The sequence below is a fragment of the Triturus cristatus genome, chromosome 3_2, assembly GCF_964204655.1.
Source record: "Triturus cristatus chromosome 3_2, aTriCri1.1, whole genome shotgun sequence".
NCBI lineage: Eukaryota > Metazoa > Chordata > Amphibia > Caudata > Salamandridae > Triturus > Triturus cristatus.
In genome coordinates, this window is record NC_140584.1 from 465,269,657 (window position 1) to 465,288,642 (window position 18,986).

Sequence of the window (18,986 nt, forward strand, 5' to 3'; positions counted from 1 at the left end):
GAAAAGGCAGACCAAACATAAGCTTGCTGCCAACAGGGAGGCAGCAATGGCGACTGGAGATGGGCCTCCTGCGACACAGGAGGAGCTGGATGGGCTGGAGCAAATGGTGGCCACAGTCAGCAGTGAGGAGACGATGGCAGGATTGGGTGACCTGGACACAGCACGGTACGACCTGACACAACACCAAAAGGGTGAGTAATGACCAGGGACAGGGGAGATTGGCACAATGGCACACGTGCACAAATATGCGTAGCACACTGCACACCCACAATGACCGTTGAACATGTCCCTGATTGGCTTGTCACACTGCAGTACACATCGAAATTCCAAGTAGGCCCCCACCCACAATGTGCACATAGGGCCCCCCCTTTCACCAACATCACAACCGACCCATGCACATGTGCTGAATCCAGCAAAGCAGTGGCTCTGTGACACACATTGACTATGCAAGTAACACTGCATGTTCGATACCATGGCAGCAGACAAAAAAAATGACATCGCCCATAAATTGACATGGAGGTAGCCCAGTGCGGATCACATCCGTAAAGGAGCAGGTCATACTCTGACATGTCCACATGCACCCACAACCCATGCCCTACGAAACATACAGCAGACGAACAATGCACCAGGCCACAAAATCTGTCCGAGGCACATATGACCCAAGTCAAAAGCAAATCAGGCCCAGATAAGCACACAATTCTAAGGCACTCCGCCTCAAAGGGAGAAGGCCACACGAAATCAGAGCTGCAGGGGCAACTCCCCCACAATGCAGCACACACACATAGCAATCACAGGACATCAGCAATGATGGCAATGTGGTACAATGTGTAACACCAGCACCACAGGACAGAGCTCACAACAGGTTCTGCTCATGCGTAGTAACTGTCCACTCACACCTGGCATTTCCCGACACAGTGTGATGATAATGAACGGGTACTACCACACAGCCATTATGTATTCGGAAGACACACTGACTGACATCAAATAGCCAGCTCCTCCCAAACAGTCACAATGTACATTGGCATGCAGTCTGAAAGTAAACATCTGAAAATTAACAACATACATGTGAAACTCTGTTAACCTGCATCTCCCCTTAACATTTCAGAGGGAAAATCAACACCTACTGCAGATCAGAACACGAACCCCATCATTGATGATGTAGAGGACAACCTGCACATATGTCAAGATTCCCTCCAATGGATACTGGACAGCCTCTGCACCCTACCCCTAGGAGCAGGGCAGGCCAGCTGCCTCGAGGAGACCCCACCACGTGCACAGACCACACAGCAGGAAACACACACTACCACGGCTGTCTCCCAGGACCCCCACGAACAATACATGGAGAACATACAACATGTGTGGTATTCCCAGGTGGAGTTGGCAGAACAGCTGTGGGTGGGGTTCGAGCTCATGGTAGCCAAACTTGTTGCCATACATGGGTGTCTGAATCCCATCAGGGACCACGTACAGTCCCGATCGGACACCCCCTGTCCGCACCATGCTCAGCCACAGATGACTGCAGCGGGAACATCGACACACACAGCTCCGACCCCTGATGTGTCTGTGCACACAGTGATGCTGCCCCATCACCTTCGCAGTCTGATGTGCCAGTTTCACAAAGTGATGCAGGCATCACCCCTCCACACACACTGGACACACCGGACATGGAACCCGTATCAGGGGAGTAAGAAGGGGTTGTGAACTACTCTGTGAGGAAGGAGGCAGTAGCAGCCATCACCGCCATATGGCCTGTCCCTTCCTGGTTATGACCTATGCATCATGGCCTGGGAAACACCTCCCAGTGACCCCCAGAACACTCTGCGGCTTTCACCCGGACCCTGACTCGGACTGCCACTTCGTTACCGCAGGCCAATTACATAGCTATGCTGCAACGGACTGCACTCTCCCTCTTCCCAATAACTGTGCAATCCGCAAAGGACTCAGGTTGGCCCACCACTGGGCTTCCATGTGATGTGGGCTTGGATGGCCATGTACAGCCCCAGTTCTGACAATAACCTGAATGTGAATCAAACATTCTAAATCACACAGATGTGTCATCACTATGTTCACTTACGTATGGAGTTGTGGCTGGATGTAGGAACAATGTTTGCACATGAAGGTACACCCTGGTAACTGACAGTCATGCGCATGTGTATCCCTGAGACTCATTGCCAATTGGCTGACTGAGAAGGTGAGTACTAGCTGTGTCCGCATTGCACATCAACAGCAATCTCATAACCCCCAAAGTAGGCACACGTCCATGTACTGAATAGGGCTGTGCGTAGGACTGACCCAAATGAAAGCAGCCCAGGAATGGTGTCCTACACCACATGTGACACCAGAAGTTCACGTTGCATACCTACTCCCACACAGCTGTGTGGACACATCCTGTTGTGATATATGACATTGCTCAACATGGTCAGAGGTTGGACACCATACTCACATTGCTGTAGTCACGTAAGTGCACATGACGTCCAGCACCAATCCAAAAACAATGTCAGCGAATGCGGGGATTTAGGTAAGGCGATCGCGCGCACGCAAGAATGTATTATTTTACAGCGCGAGCAAGAAACAAATTATCGCTAAGCTGCGGAATGCGGAAATTTTGACATTTTCGCGCTTTCCACGGAACGCAAGAATGCCAAATTATCGCAATTTCCGCGAACGGAACGGAGTTTTGGCCCAGGCCTAATTTAAAGTCCTAATTTATGGTAAATGCAGATTTTAAATTACAACTCTGAAAATACCACTTTCACTTGCCATTTTCTTGCCTTAGGCATTTTGGTGCCCTCAGCCTGTCTCTGGTCACATACCTGGGTGTAGTTGGCAATTTTGGCTTTGTGTATTCCTCCTAGACAGCAAAACACAATGGGAGCTTAGGTGTGACTGGATGGGCCATCACGGGCAGGATGGGAGGTAGGAGCTGGGTCTAGCCTCATTCACACCTGAATGTGCTGTGTCCTGTCTCCACACCAAGGGCTTGATAACCCTGCATTTTTACTTCACCCAGCTTGGAGCCTGATCCAGGGGAGGCAAGGTATCTGTGCACTTCAAAGACAATGCTTCAAGAATCTTCTCCCCAATTCAAAGTCACAGCTGTATATAAAAGAAGGACCTCAGACACCACCAATTGAGTACACTTCTGGACCTTTGGATACTCTGTCAGCTGTGCTGCTGAAGGGACTGCCACTCTGGTGGACTTCTACTCTACAAGAGCTGCTGCCTTGATGTACTGACCTGTAGCCTGCTGCCCTCTTACCTGGGGAAGAAGAACTGAACCTGCAAATCCATCTTGAACTGAGGACCCCATAGTGAAATAAAGGAATGGCCTGCAAACTCCCTTATCTAAGCCTCAAGGCAGTAAAAGCTCCATAACAGCTCCTGAAACCGTCTCAAGTGAGTTAACGAGCCCCAAGCGGAACCTTTGTGGTCCTGGGCCCTTGGTGTGGCTCTTGAACTCTAAAATGTAAGCTTTTGGGCTCTCTGTGACTGCAAAGAGGCTTGTTCACACCAGAACCATGCCACTTACCTGGAAAATCAGCAGAGGCTGCTGCTAGTCTGTCTCTTCACACAGCAAACATCGATCGCCTATGTGGACTGCCAACATGAGCCCCAGCATGCCAATCCTGCTCCTCACGCCACGCCGATCACCACTTGGTGAAGGTAACCTTCAGCGGGGCTAATTTGTGATGTATCTGACCCACTCTCCATTATGATCAGCTTGAACTTTTGAATTTGACGTGGTCCAGCACAACCAGATTTCCCCAGTCGGTGCTTTATGCTTTAAAGTATTATTTTACAGTTTATTCTTTCAAAATACAAACTCTAGTTCTACTGATGGATTTTTGTTGTTTTGCTCTTTTTTTTATACATTACATTTTGCTCTAATTTCTAATCTGCTGTGGGATTTGTTGGTGTGGTGTTTTCACTGTTTTACTGTTTAAAGTATTGCACACATTGCCTTTAAGTTAGCCTGCCTGCTGTGTGCAAAGCTACCAGGGGGTTGAGCGCAGGTTAATTTGTGGTTTGCTTGTACCTTACCTTGACTATGATTGTGGTTGCTGCTTGACCAGGGCTTGCACCCCTGTCAACCAGTAACTCAATTTCTAACAGACCCTAACTCTGTTGGATGTCTTACCTCTCATGACCTGTACTCCCTTGGGACTTCAAAAGAGGTTTATGCTGACTGAGTAAAATATGCTCTGTCAGCCTAAACTGGTGGTCATCCCAACTCTGAATTGAATGGTTGGACTGAACGTTGCAATAAAATACTTTCTCCAGTCCATCAATCTCTAAATCAGGCTTTTCTTAGGTGACAATACTCTGCTTCCTAAACTCTTGCTCACCCACCCGATTTATAGTTGAATGGATTACCAGGTTTACACCCACTGAGTAAAGTTTACTCCATCAGAACAAACCATCCTCCAATGGCTGGGGGAGTATGGGAATACTTTCTCTGCCAACCTGACTGCATTTACTCTATCTGCCAAAGTCTAAATCAGGCTTTTTATTACTATTATGAACGTTAAGGAGATTGCAGGCAAACATATCACAAATTATAACACATTTCCTTCTAAAAGAAGATGAACATTTCCTTCAAATCGTATAGTTTTTAATCAAACCTGAAGTTAAGCATGACCTTTCGGGAACAACCGCATTGTTTGATGTGGGGATAGTCGTCCTGAGTCTTGATCACTTGAAATCATTTTCACCTTGTTTGGAGTACTTGATACCCTGACTACGATCCTGCTTTCATAATTCTCTAGTGTCACCACATTGCTCTTCCCTCTGACTGTTTTCAATGGTTTGAAAACATACTAGCCTTCACAGTTCATAACTTTAGAACCTAATCTCCTTTATGACATCTGGAATTTTTACCCCATGGACTTTGTCATACATTTATATCCACACAGCTCAATGGTAATTATTTTATTTCTGATAACGTTAATTTTGACCCACGTAGGGGTGCCACTGTTCAACTTATTTCCCAGTTCTCATGCCCTGTCACAAATGGTGATACCCAATTTGCTCTATTGTTTGTGGTTTAATAAGTCCAAATGAATTCTTGAAGGTTTTTTTCCACCTGCATTTCCCTCATGCATGCCATCTGAATACTCTATTAGATTATGCAGTTTTCTCTTTCCACTAGACCATTATCTCCAGAACGCTAAAGTGCTGTTTTGAGATGATGTACTAACATTTTGTTACAATTATTTCATCTGCAGTTTCGACGTCGATCGGGCCCGGCGGCCGGCGTCGAAGGCTTGTAACACTGGAGCCGTTACTCACAATGTCGCCGCACTCGGCACGTCGAGACTGCAGATTTCCCCTGTGTACTGGAAACAACACGTTCCAGCAACTAGTAATCCAGCAGAGGGTGAAGTCCTTTGGCCCTGTGACTTCAACAGGAGGCTGGCACTCTTCCAGCCCTTGGAGATTTTCTTGCAAGCTTGAGAGTACACACCAAGTTCCTCTCTCCTTGTCCCTTGGTAAAAATAAAGAAGCAGCTTCAGGTTCCCCCCAGCAAACAGCACACTGGCAGAAGGGGGAGGCAAGTCCTTGGATCAGCAGGCTTCTTGTCCTTGGTAGAGGTTTCCTTATCAGAAGTGATCTAAGATCTAGTTTGGACTACTCTTCCCCCACTCTAAGTGTAGATGCCTCATTCGACCCACACTGACTCATTCAGATCTCTGGAGCCACCCAGGCCCTGACACACACACCAAACCAGCAGAGACCGGTGGATAGTTGGACAAGAAAATAGCCACTTTCTAAAAGGGCTATTTTCAAACACAGAATTTAAAAACCATCCATCCTAAAGGGTGTGTTATTAAATTCTGAGTTCAGGGATACTAAACTCGACCTGCTACCATGCTCCCTGAGTCAGATAGATTATAATGGAGTTAATAATCCGTCTGCCCATTCTGGCCTATGGGAAGCAGGTAGCCCTTCAATAGTGAAAAACGAAAATGGCTGTAATTCACTATTAGGTCATGCCACACACATCAGGGCATGGCCTACCTTTTACCAACAATGCACCCAGCCCTAGGGCCTACCATAGAGGTGTCTGAAATGTGGCAAAGTGAAGGTTTTAGAGACTGGCAAGTAGGTTTCCTTGCCAAGTCGACATGGCAGTCAGGGACTGCACGCAGGCTCTGCGATGGCAGGCCTGGGACACATTTTATAAGCTGCTTCTGTGGGTGGCACAACCAGTGCTGCAAGCCCACCAGCAGCAGTTAACTTGCATGCCCTTGGCACACGCAGTGCACTAGACTAGGGTCTGAACAGTAAGTCAACCAAGCCAATCATGGTAACACCAATCAATGTATCAATTTAACATAGGGAGCACTTGCACTGTGGCACGGATCAGCAGTGGCACAGTGCCCAAAGCAATATTCCAGCAAAAACATTGTAAACAGAGGAGGTCAACAGAAAAAAAATGGAGGAGAGACTCATGCCAATGATGCCAGGTCTAACATGTGTCCCCTCCAGCTGAAATGTGGGGAGAACTACCCTTCACCCAGGGAGTCCTCATCACTAAGGCGGAAAAATCTGGACAGACCATCAGCATTGGCGTGATCTGTACCAGGGCGGTGTTCCACCGTAAAGTCCATCCCCTGTATGGAAATGGACCACCTCAACAGCTTTGGGTTTTCACCCCTCATCTGCATTAACCATCTGAGGGGCCTGGGGTCTGTCTGAACCCGGAAGTAAGTCCCAAACAGGTAGGGTCTTAGCTTCTTCAGCGCCCAGACCACAGCAAATGCCTCACACTCTATTGCACTCCACCTCTGTTCCCTGGGAAGTAACCTCCGGCTGATGAAGGCTACAGGTAAGTCTCGGCCCTCCTCATTTATCTGTGCTAGAACAGCCCCCAAACCATGCTCTGAAGCGTCCATCTTGACAATGAACTCTTTGGAAAAGTTGGGCGCCTGGAGGACCGGTGCTGTACACATTGCAGTTTTCAGGGTGTCAAAGGCTTTCTGACAGGCGTCAGTCCAGATCACAAGTCTTGGCTGCTTCCTGGAAGTCAGCGAGGTCAAGGGGTGCACAATGTTGCCATACCCCTTGACAAACCTCCTGTAGTAACCCGTGAAACCCAAGAAGGCTCTCACCTGAGTCTGGGTTTTGGGCGGTTCACAAGCCAGGATGGTATCTATCTTGGGTTGCAGGGGGGCCACTTTGCCGCTCCCTACTTGGTGCCCCAAGTACACCACTGAACCCTGCCCAATCTGGCACTTACTGGCCTTGATTGCGAGGCCTGCTCTGCGCAGGGCCAACAACACTTCCTGGAGGTGGCGCAAGTGTTCCTCCCAGCTGGCGCTGAACACTGCTATGTCGTCCAGGTAGGCGGCGCTGAAATCCTCCAGTCCAGCCAATACCTGGTTGACCAACCTCTGGAATGTGGCAGGGGCATTCTTCATCCCAAAGGGCATAACCTGGAACTGGTAGTGCCCATCTGGTGTGGAGAATGCAGACCTCTCTTTTGCCCCATCGGTCAAGGCGATCTGCCAGTACCCAGACGTTAGATCAAACGTACTAAGGTACCGGGCAGCCCCCAACCGATCTATGAGCTCATCAGCTCTGGGGATGGGGTGCGCGTAAGTCTTGGTGACCAAATTGAGTCCTCGTTAATCCACACAGCACCGAAGTTCTGGTGAAGCACCAGGCGCTGCAGCCTTTGGGACCAAGACCACTGGGCTGGCCCAAGGACTGCTAGAGGACTCAACCACCCCTAGGGCAAACATCTTGGAGACCTCCTCCTTGATGTATGCTCTGACCTTGTCAGTCACCCTGTAGGCCTTGTGCCTCACAGGAGTGCTGTTCCCGGTGTCCACATCGTGGACACACCACTGAGTGACACCAGGGATTAAGGAGAACAGATCAGGGAATTGTCCCAGAAGATGGCGACAATCTTGCTGCTGCTCAGGGGTCAGTGTGTCAGAGAGGACAACACCATCCACTGACCCATCTTGCTCTTTTGCACACAGGAGGTCAGGAAGAGGCTCACTCTCCTCCTCCATTCCAGCATCTGTGGCTAGGAGCATGCCCACTTCGGACCTTTCTAAGTGGGGCTTTAACCGGTTGACATGCAGGACCCTCAAGGGGTTCCTGGGAGACTTCAAGTCCACCAAGTAGGTGACATCGCTCTTTTTCTCCACAACCTCAAATGGTCCAGTCCACCTGTCCTTGAGCGCACAAGGTTCTACAGGGGCCATGACCCAAACTTTCTGACCAGGTTGAAGCTCAACCAGAGTGGCATTCTGGTCGTACCACTACTTCATCTCTTCCTGGCTGGCCTCCAGATATGCCTGAGCAAGATCTCTGAAGCGCCGAGTCTGGTTCCTAAAGGCCAGCATGTAACTGTATACATCCTGGGGAGGTTTCCTGGGAGATTGCTCCCAGCCTTCTTTGACCAGACTCAAAGGCCCTCTTACCGGGTGTCCATACAAAAGCTCAAAGGGACTGAACCCAAGAGACTTTTGTGGCACCTCACGGTAAGCAAACAGCAGGCATGGTAAGAGGACATCCCATTTACGCCTCATTGGTTCTTCAAGACCCATAATCATGCCTTTTAGGGTCCGGTTGAATCTCTCAACCAGCCCATTACCTTGTGGGTGGTAAGGAGTGGTAAACTTGTAGGTTACCCCACACTCCTTCCACAGAGACTTCATATAATTAGAAATGAAGTTGGTGCCCTGGTCTGACACCACCTCTCTGGGGAACCCCATGCGGGAGAAAACACCCATCAGTGCCCGTCCCACCACGGGGGACGTCACTGTGCGGAGAGGGATGGCTTCCGGGTACCAGGTGGCATGGTCCACCAAGACCAGGATAAACCTGTTGCCCATGGCTGTCTTGGGGTCCAGTGGCCCTACAATGTCAATCCCCACTCGCTCAAAGGGGGTACTGACTACGGGAAAAGGTTGGAGGGGAGCCTTCTGCTTCCGCCCACTTTTCCCACTTGCCTGGCAAGTTTGGCAGGTCCTACAATGGATGTCTGAATACCTTCTCATCTGGGGGCAATAAAACTGGGTGACAAGCCTGTCATAGGTCTTGTCCTGCCCCAGATGTCCAGCTAATGGAACGTCATGAGCCAACCCCAGTAGGAAGGCTCTGAAGTGCTGGGGTACAACCAGCACATGGGCTGACCCAGGCTCAGTAGCCTTAGGCTCGCTATACAGGAGGTCGTTCTCCCAGTAAATCCAATGCGATCCTGACTGATCACCTGTCGTTTGGGCTGAGGCCTGCTGCCTCAAACCCACAAGAGAAGGGCACACTTTCTGTTCAGCATAAAATTCCTCCCTGGAGGGACCACCATCCTGCTGCCAATGGGTCAGCTCGGGCAGGTCTCCCAGTTCAGCCACTTGTTCCCCTGTAGGTTCCAGGGCATCCCCCTCAGGGTCTGCTCCCTCCTGGACCGTGGGAACAATGGGGGATGGTTTCCCGCGCCCCCTGCCTCTTCTCTTCATGGTTGGGTCCTGGGCCATACTTTCAGGCTCCAGGACCCCATCAACACCCTTACTAGCTGACATGGACCAGGTGGTCGCACACACCCACTCCGGCAGACCCAACATTTCCAGATGTGCTTTTCACTCCACCTTAGCCCAAGGGGAGTCCTCCAAATCATTGCCCAGGAGATAATCAACAGGCATGGCGGGCCTCACAGCAACCTGAAGAGTACCTGAGACCCCCCCACTCAAAAGGAACTTGAGCTACCTCACACTTACTCTGTGAGTTGTCAGCAGCTACAATGGGGTAGAATGCATGAGGGACCACCTGCTCTCTGGACACCAAGTGACACTTGACAGCTGCTCCAGTGTCTCTGAGAGCTTGCACCCTATGGCCATTAATGGTCACCCACTGCCTATATTTCTTAGTGTTATTAGGCAGAGGGTTTGGAGGTACCATTTCCACGTCTCCTAAAGAGACCAGGGACATTTCTGCGGGACCCCACCCACCGGGGGCACCCATCTCGCTCCCTCCCAGGGCTACATTCGCTACCTGACGGGGGGGTGCACGCGGTGGTGCATTCGAATCCTTCATGGGACACTGGAGATCATAATAACGGTGTCCCACCTGCTTACAAACGTAGCAGGTCATTGGGTCCCTGGGAACAGGTTTACCTGTCGGGACCTCTGGCTTCTTTACAGGGGGAGGCTGGGAACCCTTCCCTTGGTTCCCTTGGGGATTACTTTGGGGCCCTTTCTGAAACTCCCTCTGTTTACCCCTGTCCCCCCCACTCTTCTGCTGGGGACCCTGCCCACCTTTGGCTGAGTCTCCCACTGGACCCTTGTGGACCCTGGTACTGACCCAGCGGTCCGCCTCCTCAGCAAGTTTTCTAGGGTTAGATATCTTGCTATCAATAAGGTGCTTGCGTAGCTCTGGAAAACAGTTATTATACAAGTGCTCCCATGCAAACAAATCATAAAGAGCATCATAACTATCCACCTTGCTACCCTTTACCCAACCATCCATGGCTCTGCAAAAAAAGGACACATATTCAACCCACGTAGTACCAGGCAACTTCTTATATTCTCTAAAGGCTTGTCTGTACTTTTCTGGAGTTAAGCCATACCTTAACATTAAAGCATCTTTCATATGAGTATAAGACATCCTTTCCTCAGCAGGCATGTCCAACAAGGTATCTCTCCCTTCATTGACAAAGCGACCCCACAACCCCGCTCCCCAATCTTTCTCAGGGACCCGGTGGGCCAACAATGCTCGTATGCTTTGAACCATTGACCAATATCCTCATTTCTACCGTAATCTTTTATCACATCTTTGGGAAAATAAAACCTACTTTCTGCAGGCACAGATGGAGTGCTGCCACCAGAGGGATTCAACTCTAAACTCTTAGTTTTAAGCTCCATCTTCCTCAACATCTTCTCACGTTCAAACGCTAATTTCTCTCTTTCAAAATCTAATCTTTTGCTCTCCATTTCAGCTTCTCTCTTGCTTCTTGCATTCTCTAACTCCAACTGCCCTCCTAATTTAAGTTTTGCCATCTCTAACTTGTACTCCCTCTCCTTCTCCCTGTCTTCCAACTCTTCAGGAGAAAGGCTCTTAGAGGAAACACTGCTGCCGGGAGATACCACGTGCCCATTCATGGCCTCTTCCTCTTCCTCTTCCGGTACCACCCCTGGATCAGAGGGATTTCTGGCCTCTAACCAGGCCTTCAGCACTTTAAGGAAGTCCTCTCTTACTCTGAGACCTGTGGTAGGAACTTTAAACTGCTTGCAAAATTGCTCTAGCTCCTTTTTCTTGTACTTATTTATAAAAATTTTTATCAAATTCCTCCACAACAATAACAGCAGGGGTAGCAGCTCCGGCATCCTCCATGGTCAAAACTGGCAGTGTTTAAAAAATAAGCTGCCAGGCCTTTTCCCCCTCCTGTGCCACGCCCTTTTTTGGCTATTTGGGGTAGTGTGCTCTGAGGCCCCTGTAACGTTTTGACCACATAAGGTATCCATGCCAAATTTGCGTCATTTTCTTCCAAGATCATGGGGATTCTGAAAGTACTCAGGGTTTGTGGATTCCCCTGGAGGGGTCACAGAAATGAGCCAAAATACAGCAAAATGTTGTTTTTTTGGGGAAAAATTGGAAAAACGGGCTGCAAATGAAAGTATCTGGGTTTTTCCCTGCAAATGTTATCAAAAAAGGGTTTGTGGGGCTGAAATCACAATTTTCCCAGCTATTAGGGAATACCAGACTTTTGTCAGAAACCCAACATTTTTTACACAGTTTTGGCATTTTTCTGGGACATAGCCTATTTTTGCTATTTTTTGTGCTTTCGACCTCCTTCCAGTTAATGGTAGAAATGGGTACAAAATCAATAATGGATCCTGGAAAGCTATACATTTTGGAGAAGTAAAATAAATTATGAATTCAGCAAGGGGTCATTTGTGTATATCAATCAAGGTTTCTTTATAGAAATTAACAGTTAAATATAGGATAATTTCAAAATTTGTTGAAAAAAAAAAGCCTTTTGTGTCAACGTTTTCACCTGTAAATTCTTCTAATTATGACAGCTCTTTGAAAGCAATATACCGTTACATCCGCTGGACATTACTGGTTGTGGGGATATATAGGACTTGTAGGTTCACCAAGAACCCGACGAACCCAGAGCCAAAAACTGAGCAGCAACTCGCAATGGTTTTTTATTATGTACCTGGTATATAGTAATTATTCTGTAAAAATGTGTACATGGAAAAATCGGTATGAAAGACACCTATGTATTTCTGAAATGTGAACAAAATATAGAGTTTAGAAACAGTAGATATTTGCACATTTCCGAAATTGGGAATACTCATACTAGCATGAGAATTATCAGTCATTTTTTAGAATGACTTCTTTTTTACACAATGTCTTTCATTTGGAAGGCAGAAATGCATAGAAAGTCAATAGGTAATAACAGTTCATTTACAAATATGAATTACCCTAAGTCTCCCGATAAAAATGGTACCTCACTTGTATGGGTAGGCATAGTGCCCACGACAGGAAATGGCTCAAAACCCAACGTGAACACATCACATTTTCACAATGCAAAATTACCCTTTTTTAGCAAAGTGCCTAGCAGTAGTTTTTTAACCCTAGCTTTGCGGGCACCTAGGGAAACCTAGGAAACCTATACATTTTTTAAAACTAGACACCCAGGGGAATCCAGGATGGGGTGACTTGACTGCCTCCCACCAGGTTCTGTTACCGAGAATCCCTTGCAAACCTAAAACATTGCCAAAAAAACATATATTCCCTACATTTCTCTGGTGGAAAGTTCTGGAATCTGTGTGGATCCACAAATTTCCACCCACCCCACGTTCCCCAAAGTCTTCCAAGAAAAATGGTACCTCACTTGTGTGGGTCAGCCTAGTGCCCGCGACAGGAAACGGCACAAAACGTAATGTGGACACACCTCAATTTCGTAGCGAAAAATTACCCTTTTTTGGCAACGTGCCTAGCTGTAGTTTTTTAACCCTAGCTCTGCCGGCACCTAGGGAAACCAAGCAAACCTATACATTTTTGAAAACTAGACACCCAGGGGAATCCAGGATGGGGTGACTTGACTGCCTCCCACCAGGTTCTGTTACCCAGAATCCCTTGCAAACCTAAAAAATTGCCAAAAAAAACACATTTGCCCCATATTTCTGTGGTGGAAAGTTCTGGAATCTGCGTGGATCCACAAATTTCCACCCACCCAGTGTTCCCCAAGGTCTTCCGAGAAAAATGGTACCTCACTTGTGTGGGTCGGCCTAGTGCCCGCGACAGGATACGGCACAAAATGCAACGTGGACACACCTCAATTTCGCTGTGAAAAATGACCCTTTTTTGGCAAAGTGCCTAGCTGTAGTTTTTGAACCATAGCTCTGCCGGCACCTAGGGAAACGTAGCAAACCTATACATTTTTCAAAACTAGACACCCAGGGGAAACCAGGATGGGGTGACTTGACTGCCTCCCACCAGGTTCTGTTACCCAGAATCCCTTGCAAACCTAAAAAATTGCCCAAAAAAACACATTTTTCCCACATTTCTCTGGTGAAAAGTTCTGGAATCTGCGTGAATCCACAGATTTCCACCCACCCCACGTTCCCCAAAGTCTTCCGAGAAAAATGGTACCTCACTTGTGTGGGTCGGCCTAGTGCCCGCGACAGGAAACGGCACAAAACGTGACGTGGACACACCTCAATTTCAAAGCGAAAAATTACCCTTTTTTGGCAAAGTGCCTAGCTGTAGTTTGTGAACCATTGCTCTGCCGGCACATAGGGAAACCTAGCAAACCTATACATTTTTGAAAACTAGACACCCAGGGGAATCCAGGATGGGGTGACTTGACTGCCTCCCACCAGGTTCTGTTACCCAGAATCCATTGCAAACCTAAAAAATTGCCAAAAAAACCACATTTTCCCCACGTTTCTCTGGTGGAAAGTTCTGGAATCTGCGTGGATCCACAAATTTCCACCACCCCGCGTTCCCCAAAGTCTTCCAAGAAAAATGGTACCTCACTTGTGTGGGTCGGCCTAGTGCCCGCGACAGGAAACGGCGCAAAACGTGACGTGGACACACCTCAATTTCACAGCGAAAAATTACCCTTTTTTGGCAAAGTGCCTAGCTGTAGTTTGTGAACCATTGCTCTGCCGGCACATAGGGAAACCTAGCAAACCTATACATTTTTGAAAACTAGACACCCAGGGGAATCCAGGATGGGGTGACTTGACTGCCTCCCCCCAGGTTCTGTTACCCAGAATCCATTGCAAACCTAAATAATTGCCAAAAAAACCACATTTTCCCCATGTTTCTCTGGTGGAAAGTTCTGGAATCTGCGTAGATCCACAAATTTCCACCACCCCGCGTTCCCCAAAGTCTTCCAAGAAAAATGGTACCTCACTTGTGTGGGTCAGCCTAGTGCCCGCGACAGGAAACGGCACAAAACGTAATGTGGACACACCTCAATTTCGTAGCGAAAAATTACCCTTTTTTGGCAACGTGCCTAGCTGTAGTTTTTTAACCCTAGCTCTGCCGGCACCTAGGGAAACCAAGCAAACCTATACATTTTTGAAAACTAGACACCCAGGGGAATCCAGGATGGGGTGACTTGACTGCCTCCCACCAGGTTCTGTTACCCAGAATCCCTTGCAAACCTAAAAAATTGCCAAAAAAAACACATTTGCCCCATATTTCTGTGGTGGAAAGTTCTGGAATCTGCGTGGATCCACAAATTTCCACCCACCCAGTGTTCCCCAAGGTCTTCCGAGAAAAATGGTACCTCACTTGTGTGGGTCGGCCTAGTGCCCGCGACAGGAAACGGCACAAAATGCAACGTGGACACACCTCAATTTCGCTGTGAAAAATGACCCTTTTTTGGCAAAGTGCCTAGCTGTAGTTTTTGAACCATAGCTCTGCCGGCACCTAGGGAAACGTAGCAAACCTATACATTTTTCAAAACTAGACACCCAGGGGAAACCAGGATGGGGTGACTTGACTGCCTCCCACCAGGTTCTGTTACCCAGAATCCCTTGCAAACCTAAAAAATTGCCCAAAAAAACACAATTTTCCCACATTTCTCTGGTGAAAAGTTCTGGAATCTGCGTGAATCCACAGATTTCCACCCACCCCACGTTCCCCAAAGTCTTCCGAGAAAAATGGTACCTCACTTGTATGGGTCGGCCTAGTGCCCGCGACAGGAAACGGCACAAAACGTGACGTGGACACACCTCAATTTCACAGCGAAAAATTACCCTTTTTTGGCAAAGTGCCTAGCTGTAGTTTGTGAACCATTGCTCTGCCGGCACATAGGGAAACCTAGCAAACCTATACATTTTTGAAAACTAGACACCCAGGGGAATCCAGGATGGGGTGACTTGACTGCCTCCCACCAGGTTCTGTTACCCAGAATCCATTGCAAACCTAAAAAATTACCAAAAAAACCACATTTTCCCCATGTTTCTCTGGTGGAAAGTTCTGGAATCTGCGTGGATCCACAAATTTCCACCACCCCGCGTTCCCCAAAGTCTTCCAAGAAAAATGGTACCTCACTTGTGTGGGTCGGCCTAGTGCCCGCGACAGGAAACGGCGCAAAACGTGACGTGGACACACCTCAATTTCACAGCGAAAAATTACCCTTTTTTGGCAAAGTGCCTAGCTGTAGTTTGTGAACCATTGCTCTGCCGGCACATAGGGAAACCTAGCAAACCTATACATTTTTGAAAACTAGACACCCAGGGGAATCCAGGATGGGGTGACTTGACTGCCTCCCCCCAGGTTCTGTTACCCAGAATCCATTGCAAACCTAAAAAATTACCAAAAAAACCACATTTTCCCCATGTTTCTCTGGTGGAAAGTTCTGGAATCTGCGTAGATCCACAAATTTCCACCACCCCGCGTTCCCCAAAGTCTTCCAAGAAAAATGGTACCTCACTTGTGTGGGTCGGCCTAGTGCCCGTGACAGGAAACGGCACAAAACGTAACGTGGACACACCTCAATTTCGCTGTGAAAGATGACCCTTTTTTGGCAAAGTGCCTAGCTGTAGTTTTTGAACCATAGTTCTGCCGGCACCTAGGGAAACCTAGCAAACCTATACATTTTTTAAAACTAGACACCCAGGGGAATCCAGGATGGGGTGACTTGTCTGCCTCCCACCAGGTTCTGTTACTCAGATTCCCTTGCAAACCTAAAAAGTTGCCAAAAAAAACAAATTTTCCCCACATTTCTCTGGTGGAAAGTTCTGGAATCTGCGTGGATCCACAAATTTCCACCCACCCCGCATTCCCAAAGTCTTCCGAGAAAAATGGTGCCTCACTTGTGTGGGTCGGCCTAGTGCCCGCGACAGGAAACGGCGCAAAACGTGACGTGGACACACCTCAATTTCACAGCGAAAAATTACCCTTTTTTGGCAAAGTGCCTAGCTGTAGTTTGTGAACCATTGCTCTGCCGGCACATAGGGAAACCTAGCAAACCTATACATTTTTGAAAACTAGACACCCAGGGGAATCCAGGATGGGGTGACTTGACTGCCTCCCACCAGGTTCTGTTACCCAGAATCCATTGCAAACCTAAAAAATTGCCAAAAAAAACACATTTTCCCCACGTTTCTCTGGTGGAAAGTTCTGGAATCTGCGTGGATCCACAAATTTCCACCACCCCGCGTTCCCCAAAGTCTTCCAAGAAAAATGGTACCTCACTTGTGTGGGTCGGCCTAGTGCCCGCGACAGGAAACGGCGCAAAACGTAACGTGGACACACCTCAATTTCGCTGTGAAAGATGACCCTTTTTTGGCAAAGTGCCTAGCTGTAGTTTTTTAACCATAGTTCTGCCGGCACCTAGGGAAACCTAGCAAACCTATACATTTTTGAAAACTAGACACCCAGGGGAATCCAGGATGGGGTGACTTGACTGCCTCCCACCAGGTTCTGTTACTCAGATTCCCTTGCAAACCTAAAAAGTTGCCAAAAAAAACAAATTTTCCCCACATTTCTCTGGTGGAAAGTTCTGGAATCTGCGTGGATCCACAAATTTCCACCCACCCCGCATTCCCAAAGTCTTCCGAGAAAAATGGTGCCTCACTTGTGTGGGTCGGCCTATTGCCCGCGACAGGAAACGGCACAAAACGCAACGTGGACACACCTCAATTTCGCTGTGAGAAATGACCCTTTTTTGGCAAAGTGCCTAGCTGTAGTTTTTGAACCCTAGCTCTGCCGGCACCTAGGGAAACCTACTAAACCCACACATTTCTGAAAAGTAGACATGCGGGGGATTCCAGAGAGGTATGGCTTGCATGGATCCCCCAACGTTTCCTTACCCAGAATGCCCTGCAAACCTCAAATTTAGCTGAAAAAATCACCTTTTTCACACATTTTTGTGTAGGAAAGTTATGGCATCACCGGGCTGACACAAATTTCCTACCACCCAGCGTTCCCCTGGGTCTCCCAATAAAAACGGTGCCTCACTCGTTTGGGAGGCCCAAGTATCCGCGACAGGCAAGGGCCCACAATGTAGTGAGGCGACATGAAAATTGCCTATCTCAAAACGACCTGGTTTTGCAAGGGGGGTCACTTGAGTTTTTGGCCCGGTGCTTGGCGGCCACTTAGGGAAACCTACAAAACCCACACATTTCTGAAAACTAGACTCCCGGGGGAATCCTGGGAGGTATGGCTTGCATGGATCCCCCAACGTTTCCTTACCCAGAATGCCTTGCAAACCTCAAATTTAGCTGAAAAGATCACCATTTTCACACATTTTTGTGTGGGAAAGTTGTGGCATCACCGGGCTGACAAAAATTTCCTACCGCCCAGTGTTCCCCCGGGTCTCCCGATAAAAATGGTGCCTCACTCGTGAGGGAGGCCCAAGTACCCGCGACAGGCAAGGGCCCACAACGTAGTGAGGCGACATGAAAATTGCCTGTCACAAAACGACCTGATTTTGCAAGGGGGTCACTTGGGTTTTTGGCCCGGTGCTCGCCGGCCAACTAGGGAAACCTATCAAACCCACACATTTCTGAAAACTAGACACGGGGGGATCCCAGGGAGGTATGGCTTGCGTGTATCCCCCAACATTTCCTTACCCAGAATGCCCTGCAAACCTCAAATTTAGCTGAAAAAAACACCTTTTTCACACATTTTGTGTGGGAAAGTTGTGGCATCACCGGGCTGACACAAATTTCCTACCACCCAGCGTTCCCCCGTGTCTCTCGATGAAAACAGTGCCTCACTCGTGTGGGAGGCCCAAGTACCCGCAACAGGCAAGGGCCCACAACGTAGTGAGGCGACATCAAAATTGCCTATCTCAAAACGACCTGGTTGTGCAAGGGGGGTCACTTGGGCTTTTGGCCCGGTGCTAGGCGGCCACCTAAGGAAACCTACCAAATCCACACATTTCTGAAAACTAGACACCCGGAGGATTCCAGGGAGGTATGGCTTGCGTGGATCCCCCAATGTTTCCTTACCCAGAATGCCCTGCAAACCTCAAATTTAGCTGAAAAAATCACCTTTTTCACACATTTTTGTGTGGGAAAGTTGTGGCATCACCGGGCTGACAAAATTTTCCTACCACCCAGCGTTCCCCCGGGTTTCCCGATAAAAACAGTGCCTCACTCGTGTGGGAGGCCCAAGTACCCGCGACAGGTAAGAGCCCAAAACGTAGTGTGCCTCAACAGTCAAGGGTCCTAAATGTAGTGCGCCTCACTACTTTTTGGACCCTTGCCCGTGGCGGGTCCTTAGGCCTCCCACGCAAGTGAGGTACCATTTTTCTCGTAAGACTTTGGGGAACGCGGGGTGGGTGTAATTTTGTGGACCCACGCAGATTCCAGAACTTTCCACCAAAGAAATGTGAGGAAAATGTGTTATTTTGGACACATTTTTAGGTTTGCAATGGATTCTGGGTAACAGAACCTGGTGAAAGCCTGTCAAGTCACCCCATCCTGGATTCCCCTTGGTGTCTAGTTTTAAAAAATGTACAGGTTTGCTAGGTTTGCCTTTGTGCCAACTGGTATGCACAT